Source organism: Rattus rattus, chromosome 1 (genome assembly GCF_011064425.1).
Source record: "Rattus rattus isolate New Zealand chromosome 1, Rrattus_CSIRO_v1, whole genome shotgun sequence".
In the NCBI taxonomy this organism is placed as follows: domain Eukaryota; kingdom Metazoa; phylum Chordata; class Mammalia; order Rodentia; family Muridae; genus Rattus; species Rattus rattus.
Window position 1 is genome coordinate 253,825,807 of NC_046154.1, and position 10,917 is coordinate 253,836,723.

The following is a 10,917-nucleotide window of genomic DNA, read 5'->3' on the forward strand; positions in this document are numbered from 1 at the left end:
GGGCGTGGCAGAGCCCACCACGCACACTCAGAGTGGAAACGTGTCCCCCCTGGCCCACCGTAGGAAGGTTACCCTTTCCCAACCAGAACGTGTCTGGTTATGGAGAGGAAATTGCCATGTCTTGTGGCCTCAGTCGATGTTTGGGAAAACAAAAAGCATTTTGGAGGTCTAATTAGCACTGCTTTGGGGGTTGGAGCTGTGGGCTCAGAACTTCCTTCCACCAGGGAGGTAACATCAGAGGTTTTTGTGAAAGAGCTCGGTCTGCAAAAACCGAGGAGAATCAGCAACGGGAGGGGGTCTGAGGTGGGGAGCATGCTCGCAGAGGGTGGCCACAGCCACAGCCACCGAGGACAAAGGGGGGGGAGGCTCCTGCACTCATGACAGTCTTTAAGTAGGGTGCCAGTTCTAGCCTGTTGGGGGAGGCTCCAGGGTGAATTGTGACCTCAGAGTTGTCCTTCTCCTTGCCAAGCCTCTGTATGCACTCAAGGAAAGCAAGGAGTAGTCAGGGCCACTCGTGAGCTTCAGAGGAGGCCACAGGCCTGATCTGAGTCACGGCCACGTTCAGGACCCTGTGGCAGATCACAAGTGGCAGACGGGAACTGGAGCCACATCTTAGACTTCTGGGCACCGGGTGTCTACACTGCCTCCAGCAAGTCCAGTTCCCATCCATGTGACTCCTGAGTGGCTCAGGGTGGGAACTCAGATACTTGGGGCCCAAGGGCTTCCTGTGCTCTGACATCAATCCTAGTGTCTTCTGGGAAAACACCTCCTTGTCCCAGAGACTAGAATTCATAGAGTCGGGCAGAGGTTTAAGTGCTTCCAGTGGAACTAGTGAACAGTGGAACCAGGAGGGACAGACTGCCCTGAGCACCTACTGTGTGCCCAGCTCCACAAACCTTGACCCCTTACATATTTGAAAATAGGGCCCTGTTCTCAGTTTTCAGGAGAGAAAACCAAGTCCAGAAAGACAGCCCTGCTTGCCTAAGATCACACAGCAGCTGAGCTCAGCTGAGCTCCTGGGACTTAGACCTAAGCTTGTCTGATCTCCGCGGTCCAGAATCTTTCCGAGCCTTGGCTCTTGCCTTTGGTCTTTAGGAGGAAAAGTGGGGTTTAGAGGAGATTAACTTAGTCCCCGTGTCCCAAAATCAACCAGCTTTAGTTACCAGGAGTCCCCTCCTACCCCTTCAACCAAAGAAAGATTAGGAACATATGAACCACTAGTGTTCCCATTGCTCAGAGGTGCCTGTAGGCACCTCAGACACCAGCTCCTCACAGCCCTTGAGACCCCTTGGCAGGGGACAGGGGGCACTCAGACCACCAGGGAAGTGTCACCTTTCTGACTCTTTATTCAGTCACTTTAATTAGCTTGTGGTTCAGATCCCAGCTAATAAAGAATGGGATACCCCACATGCCCAGGAAAAGGTAGTAATAGACACGGAGGCTCTAAACATTCATGGCTTACCTCCTGGCCCCAGAGATGAGGCACTGGAGAGTCACCATTTAGATTAGAACCATTTACAGAACAGTTACTACATATATGTCCCAGCCTAGGGCCCGGGAAAACATGCCGGACTAGTCTTGGGGGTCATGTGCCATCCTGAAGCCCTGCTGTGCAGGGCCTTGGGTCAGCAGAGGGGCAGGGAAAGTGCTTTTTCTGGGAGCTACCCCAACTAGGTGCCTGGGGAACACAAGGCCCACGGCTGTCTCTGTGGCCTCTGCCAGTGTTGACTTCCCGAGGCTGAAGCAGGCTGATGTCACTGAGAGCCCCTAGGTGTCCAGCTGGACGTGGGAGTGGAGGAGGCGGCTGTGGGCAGGGAGGGCATGAGTGGGCTACGGGGAGGGGAAGAGGCCTGGCTAGCCTTGGCCAGGTTACAAATAAACTCCAGCCCAGCCGCTTCCCAGCCGTGCCGGAGGGAGAGAAAATAGCTTTCACACTGTATTTGCTGATTTTTTTTTTCACTCTGCCGCTTCTAAATCGATCCCGAACAGATTGTCCGATTGTTTGGATTTCAGGAGAGAAGTCGCACGCCTTTGGCTGGTCTCTCTCCTGGTGACATTCTCCCCCTCCTCTTTTAGCCAGGGTTTAGAAGGACACCCAAGGCTGCCTGGGCTCATCCTGGGACCTGGGACCTGGGACCTGCAGGTGACAGGTGAGGGCCAGCTCCAGAAGGGAAAGTTTTGCATTCCACAGAGGCACTCTTCCCTAGGGGTCCATAATGACACAATGTCCCTGGTGGGCTATCTCTGTTGCTCTAGTAAAGATGGGACCCTCCAGGCCTGGAGCCATGGAGCCATGCCCTCCAACTCCCTTGTCCAGGAGAGCGCTGTAGGTGTGGGGCTGAGACACAGACACAAAGGACCATAACAACTCAGTGGTCCCAATGCCCATAGCAGGCAGCGTAGCTACATATCCTCTTACGGACTAACAAGACTGCATTACACAAAGGACTGGGTCACCTGACCTCCTAGGGTGGGTTGATTAGTACTGTCTGCTCTGGGCACAACAGTGGGTGGTAGGGGCATGCATGTCATTCTAAGTCTCCAGGGTGAAAGTAGAGCTCTGTGCTGCATGGCTGGGGTAGGAGTTCTGGGGCCCCTACCTCCATTCAGCTTCCCATGGATGCTCAGGGATAGCCAGGTCACAATGTAGAGAGTGTCTCCAACTCATTCCTCAAAGCTTTACTGCTGTTCCATTTGCCTCTCTAGCCTAAACGGCACCTGGGTTGCAACTTCTTCCAGGCAGGCCTCCTTGATGCACCCCCAACCCCCGCTAGACAGAGTTGCTCCATATCTGTCGTGCCCAACATTTGTGAGTTTTCTCACAAAGCGGTCACATCCCAGGACAGAGAAGGTGACTGTCTCATCTGCACCAGAGGCTCTGACTCCATTGGGCAAGCCCTAGAGGTCAGTCAGATCAGAAGAACTCCTGACACTTGGGACAACTGACCCTCCCAGTCCTGCTGTCCTGTGCTGCCTCTAGCTTTTAAACCAGGCTTCAGTGTTCCAGCCTTTCCTCATTTGTCACGCACCCCCAGAAAAACCAGAAACCCCCAGAGCAGGGTTCCATGCCTCTCGTACAGGCCCGTCCTTCCCCTGAGCTGGTTACCCTGTCTTGCTGTCCCAGGCATTTAGATAACAGGAGGTAATGAACGGATCCGTTGCCTTTAGCAATCTGACGTGGACCCACTTTACAGAGAAGAAAACTGAGGTAGAGAGGTGAAAGAGCACTGAGTGAGGCCAGCATTCAGAGGGCTGGGCCCAGGGCAGAGACCATTCTCTTTTCCTCGATAGCTGACCAAGGCATTCTCCTGCAGGTGGGAGAGGGAAACTGGCTGGGCTCCATGACTCCTGCTTTAGAAAGCCCCTCTGCTGGGACCTGCTGTTTGCAGAGTGGCAGAGTACCACTGTGGTCAGGAAGGGGCTCTCCCAACCCTCAGGGCCCCAGGGTAGCTAGCTAGGTTGTCCAGGCCTGTGGATGCCTTTCAGTATCCCTGGTTTCTGCTATCCCTTCTCTGTTCTGTCCCCTGGGCTCTTGAAAAGAGCTGGCATGGAGGGCTGTGTGGCCCTCACGGCTGTGCCATGACAATCCTCAGCCTCCCCTGCCCCCATCACTGCAACTCTGAGCCCAGGCTCCTCCTCTGATTTTGTTCCCCTGCAGGCGGCAGGTGCCCTTCGAACACGCTGTTTCTGCTCCCAGGGCTCTGAGCAAAGACAGCACAACGTGGCCTCTTGCATGATGGGGAGAAAAGAGTCAGAGCCATTCCAAGGCAATGGGTAGGAAGGAAGTTCAAGCTGAGTACGGCTCTGCCCTGTTGCAGGACCAAACTCTGGGATACCAAAGGGACCTGGCCCTAAGCTGGACCACCAACTCAGTGAACAAATCATGATGGGGAGAGAGACAGGAGGGTGTCGCCTCTCTGCACTAGCCGTTTGAAGTTTCCCTGGGCTGCCCTGACATGAAGCTATAGTGCTTTTCCTGCCATCATTCATTCATTCACCCACTCATTCATTCATCCACCCATTCACTTGGCCATCCCTGTCTCCCTTCAGTCAGAGCAAACCTGTCCAACCTGCTGGGTCTAAGTAGGAGCAGGCTTCTCCACCCAGAATAGAGAAGGCTAGTCCTGCCCTACCTTCTGTGGTATTCATGTCATCCTATGAATGTACACTGAGCATTTACTATAGACCAGACTCACCTAAATCCTACAAGAACCCCAAGAAAAGGAAACTGAGGGCCAGAGAGAGTCAGAGGTGGGGTGGGACAGAGGAGCCATCGATGGAACTGGTGGGCTACTCAGAATGCTACAGTCCCTGCCTCTACCCTCTCTGCCTGCCTGTGACCGTTGTCACCATGCTTATCCAGGTCCACCAGACTTTGAAGACACTGGAGCTCAGAAGAAAGCACAAGGCCCCTGGCTGGCTGGCAGGGGTGGGGCTGGAACAGAGTCCCAGTCTGTCACTGCCTCTTTTGCTGGGCAGTTGCCACTGTGCTGGGACAGGCACGACACTGAGCTTCAGTATCCTTCCATGACATTCCAGTTACTATTGTGGATACCCCTGCTGCAGGGGTCCAGGCACCACGGGGGTTGCTTCTTCCGGGCCTCCTCAACGTCGAGGCTTGGCTCGGAGTAATGGGTTTGCATCACAGAGTAGGGCTTCTGAAAGCTGTGGCTGGGCCCCGAAGTAAAAAACCAATGCATTCTAAACAGTCACCCATTTTTCAGGGGGAGGAAACTGAGGCCACGGGGCCATATAACTTACCCAAGGTCCCCCAGTGAGCAGCATGCAGAAGAGACACTTGTCCAGAATGGAGCCCAGTACAGCCTCTGTGACTCCCAGGGCTCGTTGCCTTGGTGACAGGCCCCAGCACAGCAGCTGGGCTCGGTCCCAAAAGGACTCCAATTCCAGGCAGTTACACCCAGTAATGTCACATCCCAGACCTGCTCCCAGAAGCCTGAACCATCTAAACACCACAGTGGAACAAACAAGGTGACGGTGTGTGTGTGTGTGTGTGTGTGTGTGTGTGTGTGTGTGGGGGGGGGGGGGGGGGAAGGCTTCCCGCTGTGCTCACGGGGGCCAGCGAGGACGCCAGCCTGTCTGCAGATTCACAAAGGCTCCATCAGCCTGTTTCCAGGTGTGTAGAGAGTGGGACTCAGGCAGCCTTCGGGCCCCACATCCTGAAGCCCCAGGCCCTGCTACAGCCCAGGAGGGAGGGCTCCAGAACCAGTGTAAGCTCTGTGCAGTACACAGTGTGCTCACAACAGCCTGTATCCTGCCCCCCAGCCCTTACAGAGCCCACTCCATCCAGGGTCAAGCCAGATCTGACTCTAACTGGCCACCTTCCTTCCTGATTTCAGGATTCAGCTCTCCTTAGAGAATCGGAGATCTGCTTGGGGCTCTCTGAGGGTGGCAGGTGACAATGAGCACAAAGGTCTGGGAAACAGACACATGTCAGGCTAGATTGTGACAAAGGAATGTATTCAAGCCTGAAGATGTCACTTTGGAACCAGGTCTCTGTGGGACTTACGGCATTCCTTCTAGAAATGTCCTTCCTCTCCTCTGCCAGGCATCACTCCTGCACACCCTTCAAGATGCCAGCTTTTCCAGTAGCCCTCCCGGCCCCCCTCAGGTACCTCTGTTCTCCTGCCTCCAGTCTACGCAGCACAGCAGGGCAAGTGGGTCAAATTCCCTCTGCCGCTCCTCCGAGCCTGGCTCTGAGCGAGCAACTTGCAAGGTGCTCTGGGAGCTGGGAGTGAATGGACGCTAACTATGCTTGTTCTCAGCTGGATTCCAGCTGCAGGTTTCCCACAAGCCTCTGTGAAGCAGCCCCCATCGCCACCACCACCGCCGAAGCACGCCTGGTAGTGTGGACGAGATGCTGGAAGGAATCTGCCTTTAATTTGTGCTGATGTCTAAGAAAATGTCATTTTATCCTGAGCCCCTTGTTCGTCCAGGATCTTCAAGACCTGGTGCAGGAGTCGAACTTTCCCAGCCCCACAGGGCTCTCAGCCAGGGCAGCTACGTTCCCTCCTCCAGCCTTGCCTCTGCCTGTTCCTAAGAGGCCGCCAGGCAGGGATAAACAGATTAGGGAGCTGGCTTTTAAGAGACCACGATTGGTCTTGTTTTCCATGGAAGTGTGAACAACAAAAATCATTTTTTTTTCTCTCCCAGGCTCATAGAACTGAATTCACTGTTAAACAGGTGTCATTTGAAATGTGTGAGGACTATTTCTCTATTCTCCAAGGTGTGTGTACCCATGTCTGCTGAGGTCAGCTGGGCAGAGAGCTGTGGGGTGTTCAGCGCCCACCCCACCCCCAGGAAGGTGAGAGCAGGGTGCTGGGCATGTGGTGACCTGTGTGCCCTATTCACCGAGACTTACTTGAAAATACAGATGGACGAGGGTTCCCATGGACAGAAAAGGGATTCCAGAGGTGACTCTCAAGAGTTGGCCTGGGGGGGGGCGGGTGTCGTGTAGTTCATACTTTATGAAGCATCTGTACCCCTCCCCCAGCCTCTGAGTGACACCCACCATCTCCGGCTAGATAACCTTGGCCCTCAAGGACCTCCTGGGGACATTTTTTGTCCAGTCAGACTTCCAGTGTCCACCTCTACCTACCTCCAATATAGGCTATGGAGAGCAGGGTTCATACGCTTCAATTGTCAGTGCGTTCAACACTTCCCCGGGCAGGTGTCTCCAACCTGCCAGGGACAGGCTAAATCAAGACACCCAGACAAGGTCACTGAATATCCTCAAAGGAAGGGAGTGGGCTGAGGGGTGTGTCTATGGAGGTGACAGCAGGACCAGGGCAGCTGGGACAGCCAGGGTCCAGTTAGAGATGGTCTGTTCTTTAGACAGCCCATGCTAAATGAGGTCCTGGCCCTGTTTCTAGATGGAGCTTCTCAGGGGTAAGTCTGAGCAGACCCAAGGTTCCTGCCACCATCCCAAGGGAGTATCATCTAAAAACAGCCCCAGCAAGGGGCCCCCGGAATAGGATGATTTTGCTGGAAGGAGGGAAGGGCGAAATGGAGGAGAAAGAGACAGGATTTCATCCACCAGGTCTATGACCAGCACCCACAGGGCAGGAGGCACACAAAGCACCAAGGAGGTGTGACCCAGAACAGGCAGGACGACCTCCTCACTCACCCCTACCGCTGGGCTTCTAGAACCCACTGTACAGGACAATGGCTGAGAAACGAGGCTCCACTGTGCTTGGGGATTGCCATAGCAATAAAGGATGAATTAGCAGAGGTAGAGTACGGGAAGATACTATCTTCCCCTCCAGCACAACAAGAACCATATTCTGAGACCATCCTGAGGAAAGCCAAGAGGACAATACTGGCGAGAGGACGCCCCCCGACCCTCACACCCCCAGTGGTCACACGGCATCTGCAGAGCCCACTCCTTTCTCTCCCAGAGGGTCAAAGGCCGAGTTCCAGGCACTGTGGCCTCAGTAGCAGGGTGCACGCTGAGCTCTCATTAGAGGCTCTCCCACGACAGCTCCTCCATTGGTACAGAAGGACCAGCGAATGTACCCCTGGGGCCTCATGTGAGAGTCTATAAGACTCCCAGCACAAGGCTGGGCTTTGCTCCGAACAATGGTCCTGTGTGCTGCCGCTGGCCAGCCTCAAGGAATCCCATCGCTACAGGCACAGCTTAGAGTCTGTGTCAGCTAAGTCCCTTCCTGCAGCTGCCGGCAGCTGACACAGCCAGGCCTAGAGTCCACCTGCCACCTACCCCCAGAAGCCAGGCCCCAGGCAGCAGGCAGCAGGAGTGGGGCCAGCCAAGGGTTACATTTGTTCTAGACGGGCACATTCTTTCCTGTGGGCACCTCTCCTCCGTGCTCCCCAGTGCGAGCGAGCTTTGGGAGCTACGAAGCTTCTTCTCACTGACCACCCCCCTATGCCCTATCTCCAACCCTAGACTTAAGATAGGGTTATCGGTTGCTAGGGCCCTCCTGTGCCACCTCCTCTACCCTCCCAACCCTGTAGTGTAGCCTCCCGGCCCTGCCTGGCCAAGGCGGGGCTGTCCCCTCCTCACTGTCTGCAACTTTGCTTCAGAGAGTTTATCTCCCTTCTAACTGACCCACAACTCTCGCAACCTTACCCTCTCCCGTGTGCCCACCTCTTGTGCCCCACCGTCAGGTGGCTCAGCGGGGTCTCTCCTCAGCCTGCTTCCTCCAGCACTAAGGCCCAGGCACTGCACGGGGCCACTAAAGAAGGGCAGGGTGGGAGCAGTGGATGGACAGATGGATGACAGGTGACGGGGGAGTGGCCTTCAGCTGCTTTCCTTTTGGACAGGTCCCAACCGCTTTCTTTTCCCTAGCCTCCATAAAAGGCTGAGCAAGCAGAAATGCTCCCAACCCCAACCATGCCCCTCCTTCCTGCCCAGTTGCCCCAACAATCTCCAGGCAGGATGGCCCAGGACAGCAGGATGGCTGCTCCCAGAAGCATTTCCTCCCCTTACTGCCAGTCCACCAGTTTTGTGCCCACCCTGGCAGAAACCTGAGTCAGCACAGGAACCCAGAGTGACTGTGAGGGTAACGTTCCCACCCCCTCAACCCCCACACCACCTCCACCCACCCTGGCCGGCCAGCAGTGGTGGCTCCTACCAGCAAACCCAGCCCCCCTTTTGACTCTGAAGCAGGAGGATCGTGGTGAATTTGAAGCTATGCTGAGCTACATCACGAGTTCTAGGCCATCCTGTGTTACAATGTGAAACCAGGTTTCAACAAAACAAAAAAACTAAACTAAAACAAAATTTAAAAAGAAATCCTGATCCAATGCTTTTGGCTTGACTTGAGCCTGAAGGCTCAGGGGCTGCTGGGTAACAGAACTTTCTAGCCAGCTCTGTTTCGGATTCTTCTGTCACCAGGACAGGCCCGGCCCTGTGTAGAGAAAGAAAGAGCTGCCTAGGGAGGTCTCAGCATTAGGGGAAAACCTAGGTTCTGGGCAGCCCTGAGCAGCCTAAGTTAATACCAGGGACCAAAGTCTGGTTTCAGAGTCTGGCTCCAAAGGCCATTTCCAATCAGCCCCCTCAGCGCTCAGGGGGTAGACAATCTCAAAGGTTCCCAGACACCTTTGGGCAGTAGGAATCAAGCAAGAGAACAAAAGGACAGAGAGGCTAAGTTCTGGGTTGGCCGGCTCTGGGTGGAGCCCAACTTGCAGTCACAGAGTCACAGAGTGTCAGTGGCCAAGGCATCTTTAGACAGCATCTGGAGAAACGGGTGCAGAGACCTGCCTGGGGTCACACAGCCCACGGCAACTTCACCGGACTTGCTTTCTCGCTGTGCCCTGGGTTATAGCAGCCTCTGCTCATGGGAACCACTCCCCTTCTATCTTAGAGGTGAGGAGACCGGTTCAGAGGAGTTGAGAGCCCGGCTCAAGGTCACACAGCCTCAAGAGAGGTCCCTCTAGTTTCCCACGCAAAGCACTTTTCTCTTCCTATGCCAGGCTGGGGTTCCCTGACAGGAGCACCCACTAAACCGAGGGCACCAGAAAACACAGAAAAGTCGTGGGGGGGGGGTGTAGGATGCTTACATGTAAATACTCTCGGGACAAATTATGTAACTCCAGTTCCCGGTCTCTCCATGGCCCCAGGGGTCTGACTGGGGCAGTAAGCACCCACTTCAGGACCCACCCGGGGACCCTAGCCTGGGGAACCCCGTCAAGAACCAGACTCTGCTTGGCCCATCAGGCAGTCGGCGCTGCTCCTTCCAAGGAGAACAGTTGGAGGCGCCAGGATGCGCTGCCCCCCTTTCCTTTCTTTTTTCTCCCTCCGGCTGGATAAGAAATACTAATACTAATAATGATAATAATAATTAGAATAAATAGAACCCGAAGACGCTGGGGTCTCGTTGCTATGACAACAGCTGGCGCTAATGAGCTTTTCGGAGGCCGCCGCCGGGCCACCCAGCCCCGGGCGCGGGATCACTATGGATCCGGCCCTGGGAGGCGGCAGCAGATGAGCCTTGTGGTTCCCGATGTCGCCGAACGGGAACCCAGGGCAGCCAAGCGGCTCCCAGCGCGGCTCCGGCGCCCTGCCCCACGCGCACTGGCTCCCCAGCCGTCCGCGCTCCGCGGCCACTCCCGCCGGGCACCGCTACTGTTCCCCGCTGTCGCCCGATCCTGGCGACCATCACCTCGCCCCGCTCCGGCTCCCCCGACGCCGTCCCGCCCGCGCTCCGCAGCACTGCGTGGACCCCGCAGCCCCGCGCCCCGCTCACCTCGTGCTCGCGCCGGTCGCTCCTCGCTATGCAGCCGGGAGCCGGCGCCCGCGGGAGCCGCCTGCAGGGGCGCGGGGCTGCCCACGCGCGCCGCCGCAACAGTTGTCCGCCAGGCTGCGGGCGCGGGGGCTCCGGGGCTCCGGTCGCGCTCCGCCCGCTGCGCCCCACGCGCGTCCCGCGCCGCGTTCAGCTCAGCCGCCGCGCCCTCTGCTGCCCCGCGCCGGCCTGCGCTCTCTCTCTCTCTCTCTCTCTCTCTCTCTCTCTCTCTCTCTCTCTCTCTCTCTCTCTCTCTCTCTCTCTCTCTCTCTCTCTCTCTCCCTCTCCCTCCTCTCCCTCTCTCCATTTCTCTCTCTTCCCCCTCCCCCGCGCGTCCCAGTCCTTCTCTTTCCACCTTGTCTTTGCTCCGCCTTTGTGTTTTCTCCATCCCTCTCTTCAGCCTTTCTCCTCACCCTCCGTTTTCTTTCCTCTCATCCTTCACTTTCTTCCTAGCATTTTACTCCCCCCCATTCCGTTTCCCCCCACCTCACTCTCCGGTTTCTTCCTTCTCCCTTCCCCCCTCCCCCCTTCCCAACCTCCCCCAGAGGGTTCTCCTCAACGCCCCTCCAATCTCCCCATCTCTTTTCCCTCTCCCCCCCGCTTGATACCTCTTTCGAGAGACTCCCGACACCAGCAATTGCCTGCAGGGTTGTAGCCT

General features: G+C 56.1%; 1 protein-coding gene across 2 annotated transcripts in view; it reads right to left on the reverse strand.

Annotated features, from left to right (window-relative positions):
• Positions 1–10,379, reverse strand: part of Shisal1 (shisa like 1) — a 62,605-nt gene extending 52,226 nt beyond the window's left edge. Inside the window, exon 1 of one of the 2 annotated variants that reach the window (XM_032918897.1) lies at positions 10,224–10,379. The gene's annotated coding sequence lies outside the window, so the exon portion shown is untranslated. The remainder of the gene's footprint in view (positions 1–10,223) is intronic. The other variant, XM_032918886.1, reaches the window with a different exon arrangement.
• Between the last annotated feature and the right edge of the window lie 538 nt (positions 10,380–10,917).